Genomic DNA, 17696 nt, shown 5'->3' on the forward strand with positions numbered 1-17696 from the left:
TACACATTAATCATAGCTGGAGGCTTTTAATCCTTGTGTAGATTAAAGAAAAGTGTAACAGTAGAATGTTAAATTACTGGTACTACTTTGCTGGAAGCTTTGTACAATTTAAATAATGTACTCAATTAAAAAGCTTAAGTAGGAAAACACCGATGGAAATTTTACTGTAACCAGAGTCCAATATCATAAAAGTGTTTCCTTTTACTTTAGTTTTTAAAATAGCTCAGGTCAGTAACTCCTCAAGTAAAAATTCTTATTTCCACTGAAATCAGTTATGCTCATAGTTTATTCTTGAAAGTCACAAAGAATCTGTGCCTATTTTTCTTCCTGCTCTTTGAATCCTACTGGTTGTTGTTGCTGTAATGGAACTGTTGTGATAATAGCTAGCAGTTCTTAAGATGATTCTTAAAGACATTTTGAGATCCTGGGTATGTAAACATTGTGCTATACAGAAACCGAACTTATTTTAGACAAACTAGTTCCAGAGCTGAGGTTACTTTTAGCACCGTGCTGCTTGTCAGTGAAATTACAGTTTTACAGACCTCAGGAATTCTTAATTTTAACATTCCGTTCTGAAAACTACGATGGTTCCTGAGTTGGTTAATAAAAAGTTCAGCTATTAATTGGATGGACAGTGTTAATGTCTGAGAGTGGTAACAGCGTTTGGTTTGCTGTCTACTGGAGCCATTAGTCTCCAGCTTGAGTGCATTGTACTAACAAGGTACCTAATGGGCACCTGAGGAGAGATGCAAAACTGCAAGTGTGTATTTGTAGGGCAGGAGGACCTGCTTGGTTGATGGAATCTAGTAATACTGTGCTTATTTACACTGCATAACCTAAAAGATACCAAGGGCAGCATTCTTTAAAACAGTGTGTTCACTTAGGTATAATGAGAGAAGTATGGAGAATACCTGGTAGCTGGGTTCCTGTGAGGTGTGTGGACAGAGAGATGATTCTCCAGAAGTCTTACAGAAGTGCGTATGTTAAAACCACTTTAATCTTTTCAGAAGATGTCTTAATGTGAGCTATATTCTCATTTGAAGTTAATTTTGTATGAGTGACTAGTAGTAATGTCTATGTAATATCCCTTCCTACAGCACTCAGCTTCTCATTTTTACTTTCTAGGTGGGTAGAAGAGATAATCCAGCCTGCCAAGTGCTACGCACTCATTCCAGTGCCAAAATACAAAACACACTCAACAGCTTTAATGTAAGGGGCATACTAGGTTCCTTCCTTCCCGTGCTTGGGGGAACAAATTTGTGTGCTAGGTGGATGAATATAAGCTTAGTTATCTGCTTAGATCTATTTACAGGTAGTTTTTTAAGCTGCTGTGATTCGATGGGCTATTGCAGTAATTTGGGATGAAGAAGTTAAGCTGCTCACCAGGTTGTTTTGCCAGGCTGTTCCTTCAATCCATAGAGGTTCATTTCATGGCAAGTGTTTGGTTATTTTTTGGGCTGTTTGTATTTAAACCAGATTCTAGTGGGGAAAAGAAAAAAAATAAGAGGAGTCCACCCTTCTTCATTTTAAAACCCCTCAGATTCTGAAGGATGAAATCAATCAAGACAAACCTCCTTTGCAGTTTCCGTGTCTGAGGTATCTTATCTGTAGTTGCAGTAGTTGTAAAAATGAAGGTTGGGTTGTTACCTATCTCATTCTGCTGATCTTTTCTAAGGTGACTGTACTGAGTGATATTGCTTCAAATCAGTTACAAGTGACTGATTTCTAAAAAAGCTGATTGGCGTTTAGTGCTTAATTTTTCCGTTCCTAAATCATTTTACTGGTAACAACTTCATTTGTGACACTCCACTTCCACTAGTAGGTGAAAGCTTGAGGGGGAAAATGTTATGGTTCTTTCACAATTCATTAGTTTGTGGATGTTTCTGTTATGTTGTTTCCACACTGAATGACTCATAGCTAAGTGAACACAGCAGCCTAAAGGCGTGCCCTCACTGCTGCAGCCCACAGTGAAACTTGATGCCATCATATATAAAAAGAGGATGCTCATACGCGTTTGAATCCTTGAGAAATTACATGCACATTGGGCATATGTACTATCAAACACTTCTTCAACGTAGTTTATTTCAGAAAGTTGTGTTTTACCCTGATTGCTCTTTTTCACACAATTAATTTACCAAGTTGTTGGCAACATCTTGGCAACATCTGTCTTGTGAGTGTAAGTTAGAGCTTAGAAATTGCCTTTGTTTTGTAAAGCAGTACGGTTTCAGTGTATTCATTTCTGAACTATTTGATAAGAGATTATGGAAGTACTTGCATTGCCACATTGTTTTTGTAATGATTGAGACAGATTCAGAAGTGTTTCTGTCAAGTTGATAGCATGAAAACACAAATTATAGTGAACCAGTTGGCCTCTGGTTATCCTAGTTCTTGCATTGCAAATTGCTTACCAATTCAATCTTTCCTTGTTTAAGAGAAATGTCAAAAAAGAAGCAGCCTTACCTACTGACATGTCATACATCTTCATTTGTGTTAGAGAAGTTTTGTATTGGAACTCTTCACTGCCCTGGGGTTTCCTTTCCTACATCCCTTACATCTCCCTGACCCTGTATACTGGTACCTCGATTGCAAAATGCAGACATTGAGAGTATTGAATAAAATATGTACTTTGTTTGTTTGTTTTGAATCTTTAGGTGCTGCTGATAGTGATGGTGTGCTGTTTTGCAGTTTCCATGTCTGAGATATCTTTAGTTACAGTTGTTGGGGTGTGTGTGTGTGTGTGTGTTGGTTGTTGTTTCTCCAGGTGTTAAACAGCAGTGTTAACTAAAAGCTGCTACTGTTTCTGTACTGAAAATATGTATAGAGGTCCACGTTTGTTCTCTGGGTGGCAGAGCTATGGATTTGATAATACTGAGACAGATTATAAATACATTGTGAGTAAGGTACCTTTAATTTATTGGTCCTATTCAACTAGGCTAGCTATGTGCTAAAGCAAACATGTTTATATTAAGGAATTGTCTTGCTGTAAGATTTTCACTTTATGCTTCTCACAGCTGTACACCATGTTAGCTTTTCTGTGGATGTCCATATTTGTTGTCAGGAGGAGGTGTCTGTGCTCACCTAACTCTGATTCTGCTGACACAGATCTGATCTCCATCCCTCTTCTGGTTTGTGGTTTAAGGCTATAATGTGTTAATGAAAACTACACGCAACTATCAACAAAAGCTGCCACAACTTCCATGGAATATACTGGAAGACAATGAAAGCAGCAATGTCAATCGTGTTTCAAATTCCAGCACCCCAGGCCAAGTCGTTCTGGGTCACTTGAGGATGTCTCACTAGGAGAGTATAGGAAGAATAAAGCTGCAACAGAACTCTGCTGTTTGATCTTCCAGTAGCGTTGAAGCATAGGCAGGGGAGTGAGTATCAAAATGAAAATACATCAGAAATTGCCACTTGGGCAGTTCAGGAGAGAACAGTGTTGTTGCCACTATCAGGCCCCATTCACCTTTCAATAAACATAAGTAGCAGTAGGATGCCAGAAATGGGCATACTGTTGTGCTCCATCCACATCTGTAAGTATGAACACAGGCTGCTCTGCCTGTGGTGCTCTCAGTTTGTTGAGATCCTTCCTCCTTTGCCAGTAGAGGTCCTGGAGCCTTGCTGCAGCCTGGGCCCTTTTAGCCTTTTCCACCTGTTTCAGAGCTGTTTTTTCCTCCCGTACTGCCTGCTGAAGATGCAGAGCTCTGTGATTATGTTGAGGGGCTGTGATGTGAGACTGTGTGGGCTGTGTAGAAGTGCAGACAGGTTCATGTCAGGTGCTGAATGTTCTGACCTTCTGCTTTCTGTGCTGAACCATTAAGCCCTTTTATCCCAGGCAGCACTTCCACCCAAGGCTGTACACTGCACTGCCATTCACCCAGCATACAAAGGCATGCTCAGGTGGCCTCAGGTTCCTCTCACTTGCATCAGTACCAGAGGCAATATTGATGAGGGCCAGCCAGCAGTGCCGTCAAGAGAACAGCACCACAGTGCTGAGGGGTAGAGGAGAAGAGCACGTAGCCTGTTCCAGCCATCAACCTGTTTGATCAGGAGCTGCCTGTGGGTTTGAGCTGTGCTCGTGCACAGGATGCCCTCGTGTTACAGCAGCAGGTTAGATCTTCCCTTGAAGTGTATGGTCCCAGATGTTCTTGTTTAAGAATGTGCTTTGGCTGATGGGGTAAAGTAACTCCTGCTTGATGCCTTCATGCTACATGCACTGCAAGGTGGGTGCTCTGTGCAGTGTATCCTGATGGAATCCTCTTAGTTCAATATTTAAAACAAGATGTTAAGAATAAAAGAGTTCTGGTCATTAAACTGGAATTAATGTGAAGCAGGAGCTGATTGATAACCTGACACTTGGCTTCTGTAGCACCTGTCTCAAAGCAATGGCTCCTTACACTGTACATTAATCATGAAGGAGAAGTTCAGAAATGCTTCATTCCATCCAGTAACTTTTATTATGAAGTAAATAGCTTTCATAATATTGGAATGAGCAAATATATGTGTTTAACAAAAATGCTTTCATATCCAAGTGAGGTTAGTTTATGCCTCTTTTCCAGTGCGTTTATTTTGTTGTAATTGTCTTCCTTCCCTTTAAAAGGGAAAATGGACATGGAACAGCTTTGCAGGTAAATGTTCATGGAGTATATTTTGAAATATTCAGTACATATTTCTAAGCTTCATCTAGAAAAGCAAAATATCCCTTTTATATTAAAAAGAGGCTGCAGATTGCCAATGAGGTGTATCATTGAAATGATCACAGGCAAAAGCTGTTAATCTGGCAACCGTTGGTTTCCAAACAGAGCAAATTAAGGGGGTTAAGTGTTATGTTCTGATTTCCTGCTGTTCAATGGTCTGTTTTTGGAACACAGATGAAATGTATGTTGCCTTTTGGATTCACAACTTGTATACTGTTTTTCTGCAACCTGTTGCCATTTCTTTTATACCCGGCAGCTTACCTGTCAATGTGGACAGTAGGTCATCTCAAACCCACAGCTTCACTACACAAAGTCTGTTTAGCTGTTCAGTTTCTGTCATCAACGTACTGACTTCGTTTTCTCTCCAAAAAAGAGTTCCCAGGCTGTGTTTCTGGTTCTCTTTTCTATGTTATTGTCTTCTTAAGTCTTCATTTTCTCTCTTTATTGCACCGTGGATTGCTTCAGCCGTTTATTATTGCCCTATTTACGTGACCCAGCCACTTATTAAACCATGAAGTCTTATCCCTGCTTTGGCATTGCTGGAAGTCTCTTCTTTGTATTCCCTTGTATATTCCACCCCTGGCCACTTTTTTTTAGTATTTCTTCCCTTTACCTTCCCAGACAGTGTGGAAGTCTCACAGAACTTTAGTGCAAACTGTAGGAAAGCTTTGATATTGTGAATAAGAAGTTAATAATGGAATAAACTTGCTCTTCTTTTTTTAGTTTTTGTTTTTTTAAACGCAGGAATTGTCATTATTGCTATAAGCCATGATACAGTTTCCCATTTCTCAGTAACTATATCCCATTTCGTCAGTTGATGTTAATTCCAAATATGTTTTGTCCAGATTTCTTTAGGTAGTAACTTGTTTAGTGTGACTGTTGTTGATATTTATATTTATATTTATATTAATTTATATTAATTTATATTAATAACTTTCAATCTCTTTGATAATTAACATGGATAAATTACAGATGTGATTCTGGCCAGCTTTGAATTTTCCATACCTCAAAAGCTTCTTAGTATTTTTCTTGTATTGTAAGATAGCAAGCATAGCAGCATCTGATAGGATCTCTCGGGAGGTTTTGTTTCTTGATGATGTCTGTTCATAACACTCTTCAGTTTAAACTTCCCAGTTTGTCTTCAGGTGTTCCCAGTGCTTACCAATGTTCATCTTTGAACTCATTCCATTTTTTACATATCCTTTTGGAGAGGGGGAGACATGTACTGCATGTGGTTTTTTTTCTCGTAAGGTCACAAGATTGATTGCTATAATTCCATTACACCTTTTCTACTCATTCTTTTCCATTGTTTAAGCAGCCTCTTTTCTTATTTTTATTTTGATTGAGCAGAAATTTTCACTGATGTGCTGAAGTGGTGCCCTAGTTCCTTCCTGAGGTCAAGGCATCTGGTGTTCTTTCACACTGCGTCATAACTGATCTAATGAACAACATCCACTAAAAAGTGGCAGTCTTAGTTCCCCACTTGCACCTGGTGCTGACACTATTCCAGTGATCCAGTTCATGGATCTATGCTGTTTAAAAAAAAAAATCTCACCAAAAAAAAGGGTTGATTTTTCTACTGGTTGTGCTTCCTGGACAGGCTTACCAGTGGTGGCTGCTGCTGTTGTTGCAGGGAAAACAGAGGAGCACGTAGCAAAGGAAGGAGGAGATAGAAGTATGGGATGTGCCCTTTGTGCAGTGTTCTGCATCAGATCAATTTAATGAGAAGAAAATTATGCAGAGATTTGTAACAGAAGTGTTAAGTTTGATGTGAACGCAGTGTGGATGGAGATGTGTGTGTGAGTGTAAAGAAAAACCAAAATAAAGGGTTAATCAAATGGTGAAGACTGATAATGAAGGGCATGGTTTCCAGGACACCATTCTCAGCAGAATCTGTGTGCCACAGCACTGATCATTTGCCAGCAGAAGACCTTGTATCCCTAACATCAGGAGGATGGTAACAAGGCTGTTCTTTTTCTGGATAGGAGGAGGGACTGCAGAAGTGCATTTCAGACCTATATTCCAAACAAGGAAAACAGACAGTGGGCAGCAACCTGGCCTAAGATTTGTGGTAAGCAAGATACTGAGGCAAAAACTATCCTGTCATAGTTGATGATTCCTAAAGGACCTGCTCAAAAATCTAGCTTGTTACTGCTAACAAAGAACAATTCCTGACGTGTGATAAAGCCTCTCGGTAGCTGACGGCCTTTCTTTTCCACACAAGTTATCCTGGCCACACCATTTGAGTGCACATCATAAGAGACTGTGAGTGAACTCAACTTGGAGATGTTGTAGGTAACTGTTGCCTTTCTCTAGCCTAATATATTGAGTCCTATATTGCTAACTTTCCTTCTCTTGCATTGTTAATTTGAAGCCCCATAAAAACAGATTTTCTCTTGCTTTTATTTTTTCTGTTTTAGTATGTGTTTATTATCTATCATCATTCCAATTTGACTTGGCATTTTTGTGGCCCTTTTGTTCATTTTAGTTTGTTTTCCTTTATTCTGAGTAGCCTAAATAGCTGCAACTTAATTAGACTACTACTCACGCGTGCCACTTTCAAGATGATTGATGCCATAACAGAAGAACAAAACGATTATTTTGAGACACTTTGAAGTTAACTCTTCGCCATTGATAAAAATGATCATAATGAAAATGATCATTTAATCCAGTATTTTACCTTGTTTCTTCTCTTCTGCTACTGTCTGTGCCTGAGGGGTGTTTTTGTTTGCTTGCTTTCTTGCTTAGGGAGAGTATTTCTCTTACTTTGGGCTTTGGAAGAACTTTTCTTCCAAAGAAGGGTGGTTATCTGGATGAATAGATCCAGAGCAAGAACTAGATCATCAGCAGTATTAATTATTCCATTCAAGTTATTTTGTACATGATGCCTGGTCTGAATTTTACTAGTTGTTTGTACTTGAATTCGATTTCCAAATTTATTTGGAAGACTCCTATTTTGCTTTAATAACTTATTGAAGAGCACTGTTTTTTCATAATGTTTTTATTTTTTCCAGTATTAAACATGTTTTTTGGAGAATGAGAGCATATAAAATGTATCTACGGGTTTTGCTTTCTTATTTTGGTCTGTAAGACCTTCTTTCTGTAACTGAAAACTTATTTTTAATAGGGCATATTTAAAGTCCAGTAAGTTTAAGAGGGAAGAGCACGTACTGTGACATGAACTCTTTGCATATGCAAAGGGTCTCCTTACATTTCTTAACTTTGAGACCTACCATTCTCTCATCAGTTGTTTCGGAAGATTGCTTACAACATCTGTGTCTCACATGACAAGAGTTTCCATGCTCTGTTCCAGCGACCCCCTTTTCTTTGCCAAAAGTTCTGCACACATCCTGGATCCGTATATACCTTCCCATCTTTTCCCATCTCCCATATTTTGTTCTCTTTTCTCTTTCACTGTTTTGAATTGTACTGGGAATTGGCCCATTCAGAATAGGGAGAAAACCAACTGGTGCCAGCTGTGAACACATTCCAGCCCTTTGTGGTAGCATTAAGGAATTTAAAAAATCATGAAGTTGATGCATGACTGTGCATTTTCTACATGGCTTGTATGCTTACCTATATGATAAACAGTATCTGATCATATAATTAATACGATACTGTGTAGTATTATAAGATTGCTTCTGTATTATTGTGAAATAAATGGATGTTAATTAGGCACGGAAGTTCCAACTTGTGTTGAAAAGACTACATTCCTAAAAGTTTGCAGTGTAAACGTTATACACTTGAAATTAGGATATACACAAACGAGAAGGGAAATAGTAGAAATTGAGGGCATCCTCTTTGTGTAAGTAAATCAAGAGGCTGTTCTCCACAGGCCTTTCCCAGTTTATTTAAACAGACTGTAAAAAGACTTCTTTGGAGGACAGTTTGGAACACATGAGGCATTCCTTCATCAAAATTGATTTCAGCGAGAGTCTTTCCATTTACTGTACAGGAAGATCTGTCTCCTACATCTGATAGTTGTCTAGATACTTAAAATTAGGTGGGATGTATATGCCTTCTTGCAATTTCTTGCCAAACACTGCTCATAGGCAGTAGTGTGACTGCTTGTTTGGAGACAGAGGGGAAGGTAATTCATAGGTATCTTAGTAAATTTTAGAGACGGAAGTGAAGAAAAGCTATCAAGTACATTTTCAGATATTTAAGGGAGTTTCCCTAGGGTGTAAGGTGTAAAATGGAAAAAAGCATGAAAGGTTTGTTTGAAAATATAATGTGGGTGATAGAGGAGCTGGAATCTAGATTCATGATACTGGCTGCAGGTGGGAAGATATGAAGGGAAGAGGTACAAGAACCTTCTCCAAATCTGTTTGGTTTTTTTTTCCAATAAAAATGTGATGGTTTTGGAAAGTGTTTTAGACAAGCACAGCATAAGCGATTTAAACAGTGTAATCTAATGATCTTTTCAGCTTTATGCTTTATGAAAATTGGCCTAGCTTCAAATACAAACATTCCACAGCAGACTTCCTGATGATGATTAAGGAACAATAGGTGCAGTAGTGATAAGCCAGGAATGGCCTTGAAAATGAAGACAAATAACAGAGAAGCTGAGGAGAGCTGTGGAGGCACTGACATGTTCTCCAAGTGATTGACCTGGAAAAGGGACCTTGTAGCAGTATTCTGTGTGACTGCAAGTGAGATCAGGCTGCATTTCTCAAAAGCACAGAGAGATATTGCCAAATCAGGATGGTGTGGTGATGATGATAACCTGATCGAATACACTAGATATTAGAAGAATTAAGAACAGTATTGTCCTGTAAATGTTACAGGGAAAGCATCTGCAAATTATGAATATGACTGTTGGGGTGTGGAGTAAATTTTGGGCCTGAGATGATGCTAATGTTGTATGTCTGAGCAATAGTTGGGGTGATGTAGTAGCTCTGCAGCTGCATATATGTCACTAGCATTAAGCCATTCATATGAAAACCTTAAATAGCTATCATCTGATATAATTGCATTTTTAATTGATTGGGGTCCTTCACTCATCTGATTGCTTCCCAAATAATGTAGCTCAGAATGTAGTCCACCTGCCAGGAAGAACGGGGCTTGAGTTGTGTAGTTTATTTGAAATGTCACAGTGGGATGAACAGCATAAGATGGTATATCATGCATTTGCAATGGAGGCACTGATCTTTTTAATTTGGCCGATTGTAATAATGGACACTATATACAGAATTTTCACAAAATTTGAATTATTAAGTGAAGTCTTCTAATAACTTTATTCTGTAGTACTTCAGTAGTAGTTCAGTAAGGCTTCAGCAATTCATTGATTCTGTTCCTTTTTCTGGTCGCGCCTGGTCATGCAAAAATTCTCCTCAGCAGGAGGAAGCTGTCAGTTTGCTTCAGGCCTTTATAGCCCTGTCCTATACCAACTGCAATGATCCTTTTCCTTCCCCTTCAACGTTTCCTAAACTCACAGATAAATGGTACAGCAGAGAGAGGGCAAGGGAATTAATATCTGCACTTGGCTAATTTTCAGCTATAGTCTTATGAGTATGGAAGCGTATGGATGTGAATTAGAATTGTTTCTGATCTTGTCTCAAAAAAGAGATGACTTTTTTTTTTTTCTTGTTCATTCAAGAATAGATAAATTTCAGATTGCTAGCTTTGGAACTATAAACTGATAATGCATTTTTGCAAGAGCAAGAAGAAATAGTGTCTTAAGTGTATAGTTGTCAGGTGTCCAGATTGAAGTATTAAAATATGTAGTATGCTCTAGGAAGTTAAATTGAAAAATTACTTTACTCAGAAATGTGACCCTTTGCAAAGGAATTTTATATTAATAGCCCTTCAATAATTTTGGGTTACTCAGAGAGGGAGCAGTGGTGGGCAGGTAAGGCTGTTGCATGCAAATTCCTGAGCAAGTGCACTTCTTGTTCTTCCAGAAATCACTGGCAAACAGCACAGTCAGTGCGTGCTGCCTGGTGCCAGCTGTGGGATGCAGAAGCTGTGTGGGGAGAGACAGGGCTGGAGGTCAGGCTTTCTTCTGCTGAACCCCGTGTTCCCTTATCACCATAGGCTTGTTGAGGGACAGCCAGATAGATACCTGTCTTGAGATAAAATAACCATAATCTGACACTATTCTAAATGTGGCATTATAGGTTCTTTATAACATGCAGACTTGTGACAAGTATATGGCATAAAAGTATTAATTCAACATTAAAATGGAAATAAAGATATATATTTTTTATATCTATCCTGAGCTAACACAGTGAGTACAAAAACATTGCATTCCCCACAAATTCCAGAAATCACATCTCTCTTGTATGTGTATCAGTTTCCTCTTACATAAGCAGTCCAAGTAATGTCAGTGCTAGATGTCAGCAAAGTGGGTGTCATAATGTTGACATGCTTAGTGAATGTATTTTTGTTTAGATTTTTTCCTAATAGAAATAATGAGTCCTTATCTCTCCATCAGTGATATAGACAAATCAGCATCTCTTTCAGTTAATTTCAGATGTCTCTATCTTCATGTATCTTAGAATATTTTTTTTTTACTTAGTAATTTACTTTGTAGAAAGGATCTGTCTTAAACTTATTAAGAGATGTAGGAGTAACCAGGAGTAGCTGATTCTCCTGAATGTTTTATTTGGACAGAACGTCTGTTTATGTTGAATTTGCTTGGTTATGTGCTGATCTCAGAAAGCATAACTGTAATACTAAAAGAAAGAATAGTATTATACTCCTGGACAGCCTTAATGTCAATCTGGCTATCAGGTAGAGTTGGTAACAGTAGAGGTGCGGTTATATTGATGGGCTTGATGAATTTGCAGATCAGACTGAAGAGCGTTACACCTTCTGGAGGTGACAGATACAAATAGGAAGGTCCCGGGTAGTGAGAATGCACGAACCCCCCTTCCCTTTTCCCTGTATGCTGGATGATGAGCACTGTTGCTGAATGTAGAACAACATGGTGTATCAGAGTAGAACAACATGGTGTATCAGAGTATATAGTCCATGGTGGTCCATCCTAAACTGATACTTCTGTGATGTCTTCACTGTTGCTGTTATTCATTCCCATTATACGTTTCAGTGTGAGAAAACATTACAAAGTAGGTATTTTTTTGAGTGCCTTTTCTCACTGGCAGTTGTATATTATACTAGGTGTTTGCTACCGTGGGCTATTATTAGTATGTTAGGGAGCACAGAAAGTGACTTCATCTAACTCACTGCCAAGCTAGAACTTCTCACAGCCTTCAGATGGGCACAAAAGTGAGTGTTTTTATAGCACTAATATTACTTTCTGTCAGTTTTACAGTGTTTTAAAATATAGTAAGATTACCTCATTTTAGTTTTTGCCACCACATTACTAAGAAGCTAAAAATCTACACGCTTAGAAATGAGGTGTTGGTGATTAATATAAAAATATCCCCTTTATTGATTGTACAGCACTGTCATTTATTTAAAATAATAAAATAAATTATATATAAATAAAAATATCAGCAGCACTCAGGAGGTGAGCACAAGCACTGCAGGTACTCACGTTTGCCTGAAGGGGAATTTACTGCCATCAGGTAATGCTATATAAACCTCCTGGTATACGTTCTGTAGCTGAATGCAGCATATTGTGGCAAAAATGTGAATATTATATTACTTTCCTGGGACTAGTTTGGTGTCTCTTTGATTATAGCTGTGGGCTACGACACCTGATTCATCTTTTTTCTCTTTGCATATTTAGGCCCTAATTCTGCCTCTGGTCAAATGGACCTTGAGAGCCATGGGGCCTGGCTGAGTTAACGCAACATGAGTGCCTGGAAGTTTCTACTCTGAAGAACTGCCTTGAATGTAAATTTGTATTTCATTTCCATGTCTACTTGCTTCTAATTCATGATAATTGTCCTTTAAGGTGGTATTGTCTTTGAGACGTAGGCACATCTACTTTAGTACCATTTGTATTCAGTGTTCTCTGAATATTGTCAGGCAGTTAAAATATTTCTGTTGTGTCATGTACCAAAAACTCCGGATTGATGTGATTAGTGTTGCATTTTTACATGTCATGTCTTCCTACTTAAAATGGAAGTGATAATCACCTGTGTTTTCCGTAGTTGTGGTGTTTCTTTTACCTTAGATTCTGAAGGTAACTGGGACTCTATTCAGGGCAATTTAAAGATGTTGGTAGATTTGTTTTTTGTTGTTCAGACACAAAATACATTTATTTTATTTTGCAGTGTGCTATTTTCTTAGTAGCCTACTATTACTAAAAGCTTTCAATATGATGATAACTCTGTGATGCAGACCAATAAAATAAGCGGGAAAAGGCAGTAACTTTTACTAGCTCTTCTGTTGCTTTTCTGTTTTTGTGGATGCAGTTACATGTCATACACTACAGCCGAGAGTGAAGACTTACTTATTTTTATGAACTGGATAATGTCTTTAAACTACATGGGTTTCTGTTCCTGTCCTATTCCATATCACTCTTACAGTTTCCTTCTGTACTAAGGTTAGATAGCCCCAGTATGAACTGGAAAGGACTTTGCAAATAGAGTTAGAGGGGAAAAATGGATATGCTCTGTCTCTACCCGTGTTAGTATTTATATCGTATAGACTTTTTAATGCAAACATATATCAATGTAGGAAAATTAGTGGATGAAAATATCCTACACTTGCTCTGTATACAGAGAATCAGGAATACCTCCTTTCTTTTTTTTTTTGTAGGCATATTAAAATTATATCTAAGAACTTTGAAGTATTTAACAACATTTTGCATATTCCCGGAACAACAGAGAAGCACTGCTGTTTTGCTGAATAAAGGAGAAAACAACCGTTCAATCAGCAGTAAAATGAAGGCTATCAGTTGAGTCCTCCTGCCCTTTAACCTCATGCCTCCAGCTCCATTTCTTTCACAAAGCCAAAGTCACCATTCTAATCAATTTCTTTCCATTTCTGCATACGAGGCCTAAGGTGTTTCAGTTTGGACTCCCAGAAAATGAGGAACACGGTGTTGGTGGCCGTCTGCCAAGGTGTTTGGTCTGACTTGCTCCTTCTTTGCAGAAGCCTATGGCAGAGAGAACTGAATGTTCCTGTGTGGCATTCAACTGCCTTAACCACAGGCGCGCTGCTTTCTTCCTGCAGTTGTCCGTCCTCTTCTCTGCACAACTTGTAGAGCAAACACATATAGGAACCTATAAATAATCTAATTTGATGCACAACCCTGATTCATTTCCTGAGCAGCGTGTGTCCTGCACACACAGGGCAGCCACGGTCCTGTGGAAAACTTGAACAGAACGGATGAAGCCAAATATTAAAGCTGTTAAGTATTTAAACTTTGCAATGAAATGCTATTTCAAATTACAGCTATAATAAGCTGTGTTAGAATATTTTTAAAAAGGAAGGAGAAAAAAAAATGAATGCTTTTATTTATAGTTGTAACTGTTTCCCTGTCTAGCATTTGAATATGAATATTCAGCTCGGTGAAATACAGAGCATCAACCAGGAGGAGGAGGCTGGTCTGCTAGGGAGGAAGGGAAGTAAGCTGCAGGTCATAAACCTGTTTGCCCTTGAGTCTTAGGGACTGTCTGTGGAGAGTTTACCTTTGCTTTTGTTTGCTCTTCAGCATTCCCAGCCCCAAAAATGAACTCTTTAAGGGCTTCGTGGTGTGATATACATTGGGGGTGTTTGGTGTGTTGCTGTTGCTGCTAATAGCATCAAAAAAAAAAAGTGGAAATCAAAGGTGTTTTCTGCTATCTATTTTTTTTGACAGAAAATAAGAGAAGGCACTGCTCAGGTGTCCCAGCTTTCTCCCTGATGAGTTTCGGGGTAATCCATGTGATTCTTGATCTCAAAAACATGTGAAAAATAACTTTAGAAAAAGTATTGCTCTCAGCTTTCCCCTTTCTTCCCAGTCAAACAGCGGTGGCCTCCTGTGTTTCTGAACTACCGCAGGTGGTGTGTAGGCCCTACTGGCAGAGAAATGGTATCAGGAAACACAAGTTAATCTCTTTGTCTTTTAGGCTGCAATTGATAAGGATGATAAGGTTGATTTTGTGTGTGGTTTTGTTTTTTTTTTCTTGAGGGGTAGGAGGAGGGTTGCCAGTATGTTTATTTGGGTTGGTTGGTTTGTTTACTTTGCCCCAGAGAAGTTTTCTGGGCCATGAGCTAGGTTTTAATTTCAGTTGATATTCTGTCTTATCCTTACAGATTTGATGACTGGGCTGGTGATTTTCTGTGAGGAAAATGAAACAACCTCATGCATTGCTTTTGGATATTTTTCTCTGGGTTATGCGGATTTTGCCCACAAGCAAAGCAGCAAACTCAAATGTCCTGTAAACAGCCCTGTAGTTGATAGTGAGATACACAGGTAGGAAAATTTTGGTCAAGGCATTCATTGAAATTCATTGAAATCAGAACACTTGCAAAATTACCTCAGTTGCACTGGCGTTTTGTTGTAAAGAAAAAATGGAACCCTTGCTTTTAACACCTCTTTTTAATGAATCGATTTTTCTCTTTGTTGTAAAGAAGTTGTGAGGACAATCAGTTGGCAAGGCAGAACACCTTAAGCTGGTATCTGAGCCCAGTGCCTTGTATCTTGAAACCATGCCTTGAAAACGTTTTCTGTCCTATTGGGTGATATTGTGATTGATTTTATTATGCAATTTCATCTCATGTGCTGATTGTAATCTTTTGGCAGGGGTTGTTTTCCTTTTCTAGATTTCATTTTTCTTCTTTCTTTCTTTTCTCTTTTTTTTTTTTTTTTTTTAAGCACCCAGTGTGGGGGAGCCCTGATCCATGACTTGGCTACCAGGTACTGGGATAATACAAGTGGTAATCATTCCTGCTGCTAAACATTTTCTACCTTATTTCCATTTGCATTTGTTTGCCTTCAGCTTCCAGTCATTGATTCTTGTTATGCCTTTCTCTGATAGATTAAACAGCTCTTTGGTACTCACTATTTTCTCTCCAGGAAGGTGCTTTTACACTGTAATCAGATTACTTCTCAAACTGGATTTTTTTTTCTTAAAACTAAAGGTTTGTATGGTGTTCATTATATTTTTTTCCACATTCCTAGATTATTTTTTGTCTCTTTTCTACTCCTTCTCTAATTTTTCTATTAAAAAAAGAAAAGAGACATAGAATTGTATTTTACTAGTCACATACACAGAAGTAGTTACTTCACTAATTACTCCTATGTTGGTATGGTGAGGAATTTGTTTTTTCAAGGTCAAGTAAAATAAACATCTATTTAGTGACTTCAGTATATTTGGGTGTATAATTATTGAACAGAAGAGGATGGATTATTTTATTGAAAATGGAAATGCTTCAGAAGATCTGATTCAGAAGAAGAGTGTGCAAGAGAGGCTTCAAAAGTATTTGTGCTGAGGATTTTAAGGAGATAAAGAGAAGTAATAACATCTTGAAAAAGGATACTACTCAAAACCTTAAGTACTACGGATAACATGAGATGTATTTTTTCTTGTGAAAACTTTGTAGGATTGAATGCAAACCTTTTGTGAGTAGCAGACTGTCTGGGCTATTGGAAATGAATGAATGTGAGTATATGCATCCCTTATACCCATTTAGTTCTGTGAATAATCAGTTGCTTATATTTGGAAACTCTAGAACAGTTACATGATCTAAATGTTATGCTGTAATAGAAGAAATAAGGTAGCATCAAGGATTTTGTTATAAAAGCAATCACCCTTATGCCATAGAAGACTTCAAACAATTAAAATCCTCAGCTTCAAGGAAGTTCTTGAAAGTTCTACTGCTGCTCTTCATTTTGATTTTTATTCATACTTCAGTAAAATGGTGAGATAGATTTGTCTTAAAGGAGTCTAATCTCATACCTGTGTGGTGGAAGCATCTTGACCTACCTGATGACTTCTACGCTTATCAGCATCTGGGAGAATCCACGCTCCCAGATCCACCTTATCCCTTGTGGAAACCACCAGATTTGCATGGAGTTGAACCAGAGACTTTTTAAGTGGTGCCATAGATGAGTTTAATGCAAGTTGGTCCAACAGTATTTAAACTTTGCAATGAAATGCTATTTCAAATTACAGCTATAATAAGCTGAGTTAGAATATTTTTAAAATTTGTGTCCGACACAAATTTGAGGTCACCATGTTGACTTTCTCTTGGAACTGCCTTGCTTTTTGACTTCTAGAAGAGTATGCCTTTTGTTTACAGCAGCATTCCTTCAGTGAACTTCGAGGCATATTTAATAAAGGGTTTAATTTGTCTCAAGAAAAGTAAAATTCACGGAAACATAAATAATGAAAATAATAATGTAAAAGACTTAAGAGCCTCTGAAACTCCTGAAGGGGGAGTAAAGATGACTAGGAGTAGAAAGACAAATGGTCTCGGAAAGTAGTGATCTAAATGGATGCTACAATTTTATGTTCACCAAAAGGTCAACGCTAAGGTTTTGGTAGCACAAGACAATTTGGGTTAGAAGTTGTCCCCTGCTGAGCCCTGATGCTGTGTGGAGCTTGGAGAGGTCTTTGAGCTGCATGCAGCACAGTCTCTGCAATGCATGTTGCAGCCCAGCTTGGTGGATGGTCATAACTCCTTAAAGACTTTGTTCCAAAAAAACTACCATCCGAGTAGGCAAGTCTGTGTGGTATTGTTTTCATTCCGTACATTTTATCACATTTAAATAGCCCTTTCTATATCAAGACAGTTGCAAATTGAGAAAAGCTGGGGGAAGAAAAAAGGTTTAGGAAGTGTTATTCCCAGAGTGGAGCCTACAGTTAGCTCTTCTGATAGTCCTAGTAGCTGTATCCAGAGAAAGGTGCTACTTGGTGAGTGTACAGTAAAGACTTTACTAATCTGTGACTGCTTGCTTATATTCACTCAGTAAATGCTAAAATGAGTAGTGCTGCAGAGCTGTAATACAGCATATAATAGAGCATGCCATAGGTGTTTGATCATTCTGAATCCTAGAGTGCCAGTAAAACAGTAACCAAACACCAGGGTTTTCTCTCTGTAAGGACTGCTTTTGATAGTTTGCAGTACTTGTAATCTCTCTTGAGCACCATGCCT

At 38.3% G+C, this 17696-nt stretch overlaps 1 long non-coding RNA gene across 1 annotated transcript; it reads left to right on the forward strand.

Moving 5' to 3' along the window:
• Window positions 1-17: 17 nt before the first annotated feature.
• On the forward strand, window positions 18-15707 carry LOC116216201. The gene is made up of 4 exons (XR_004158635.1): window positions 18-974; window positions 1126-12500; window positions 14853-15012; window positions 15415-15707. It is a non-coding gene; the product is annotated as an uncharacterized LOC116216201 (long non-coding RNA).
• Window positions 15708-17696: the final 1989 nt, after the last annotated feature.

Source organism: Meleagris gallopavo, chromosome 1 (genome assembly GCF_000146605.3).
Source record: "Meleagris gallopavo isolate NT-WF06-2002-E0010 breed Aviagen turkey brand Nicholas breeding stock chromosome 1, Turkey_5.1, whole genome shotgun sequence".
Taxonomy (NCBI): Eukaryota; Metazoa; Chordata; class Aves; order Galliformes; family Phasianidae; genus Meleagris; species Meleagris gallopavo.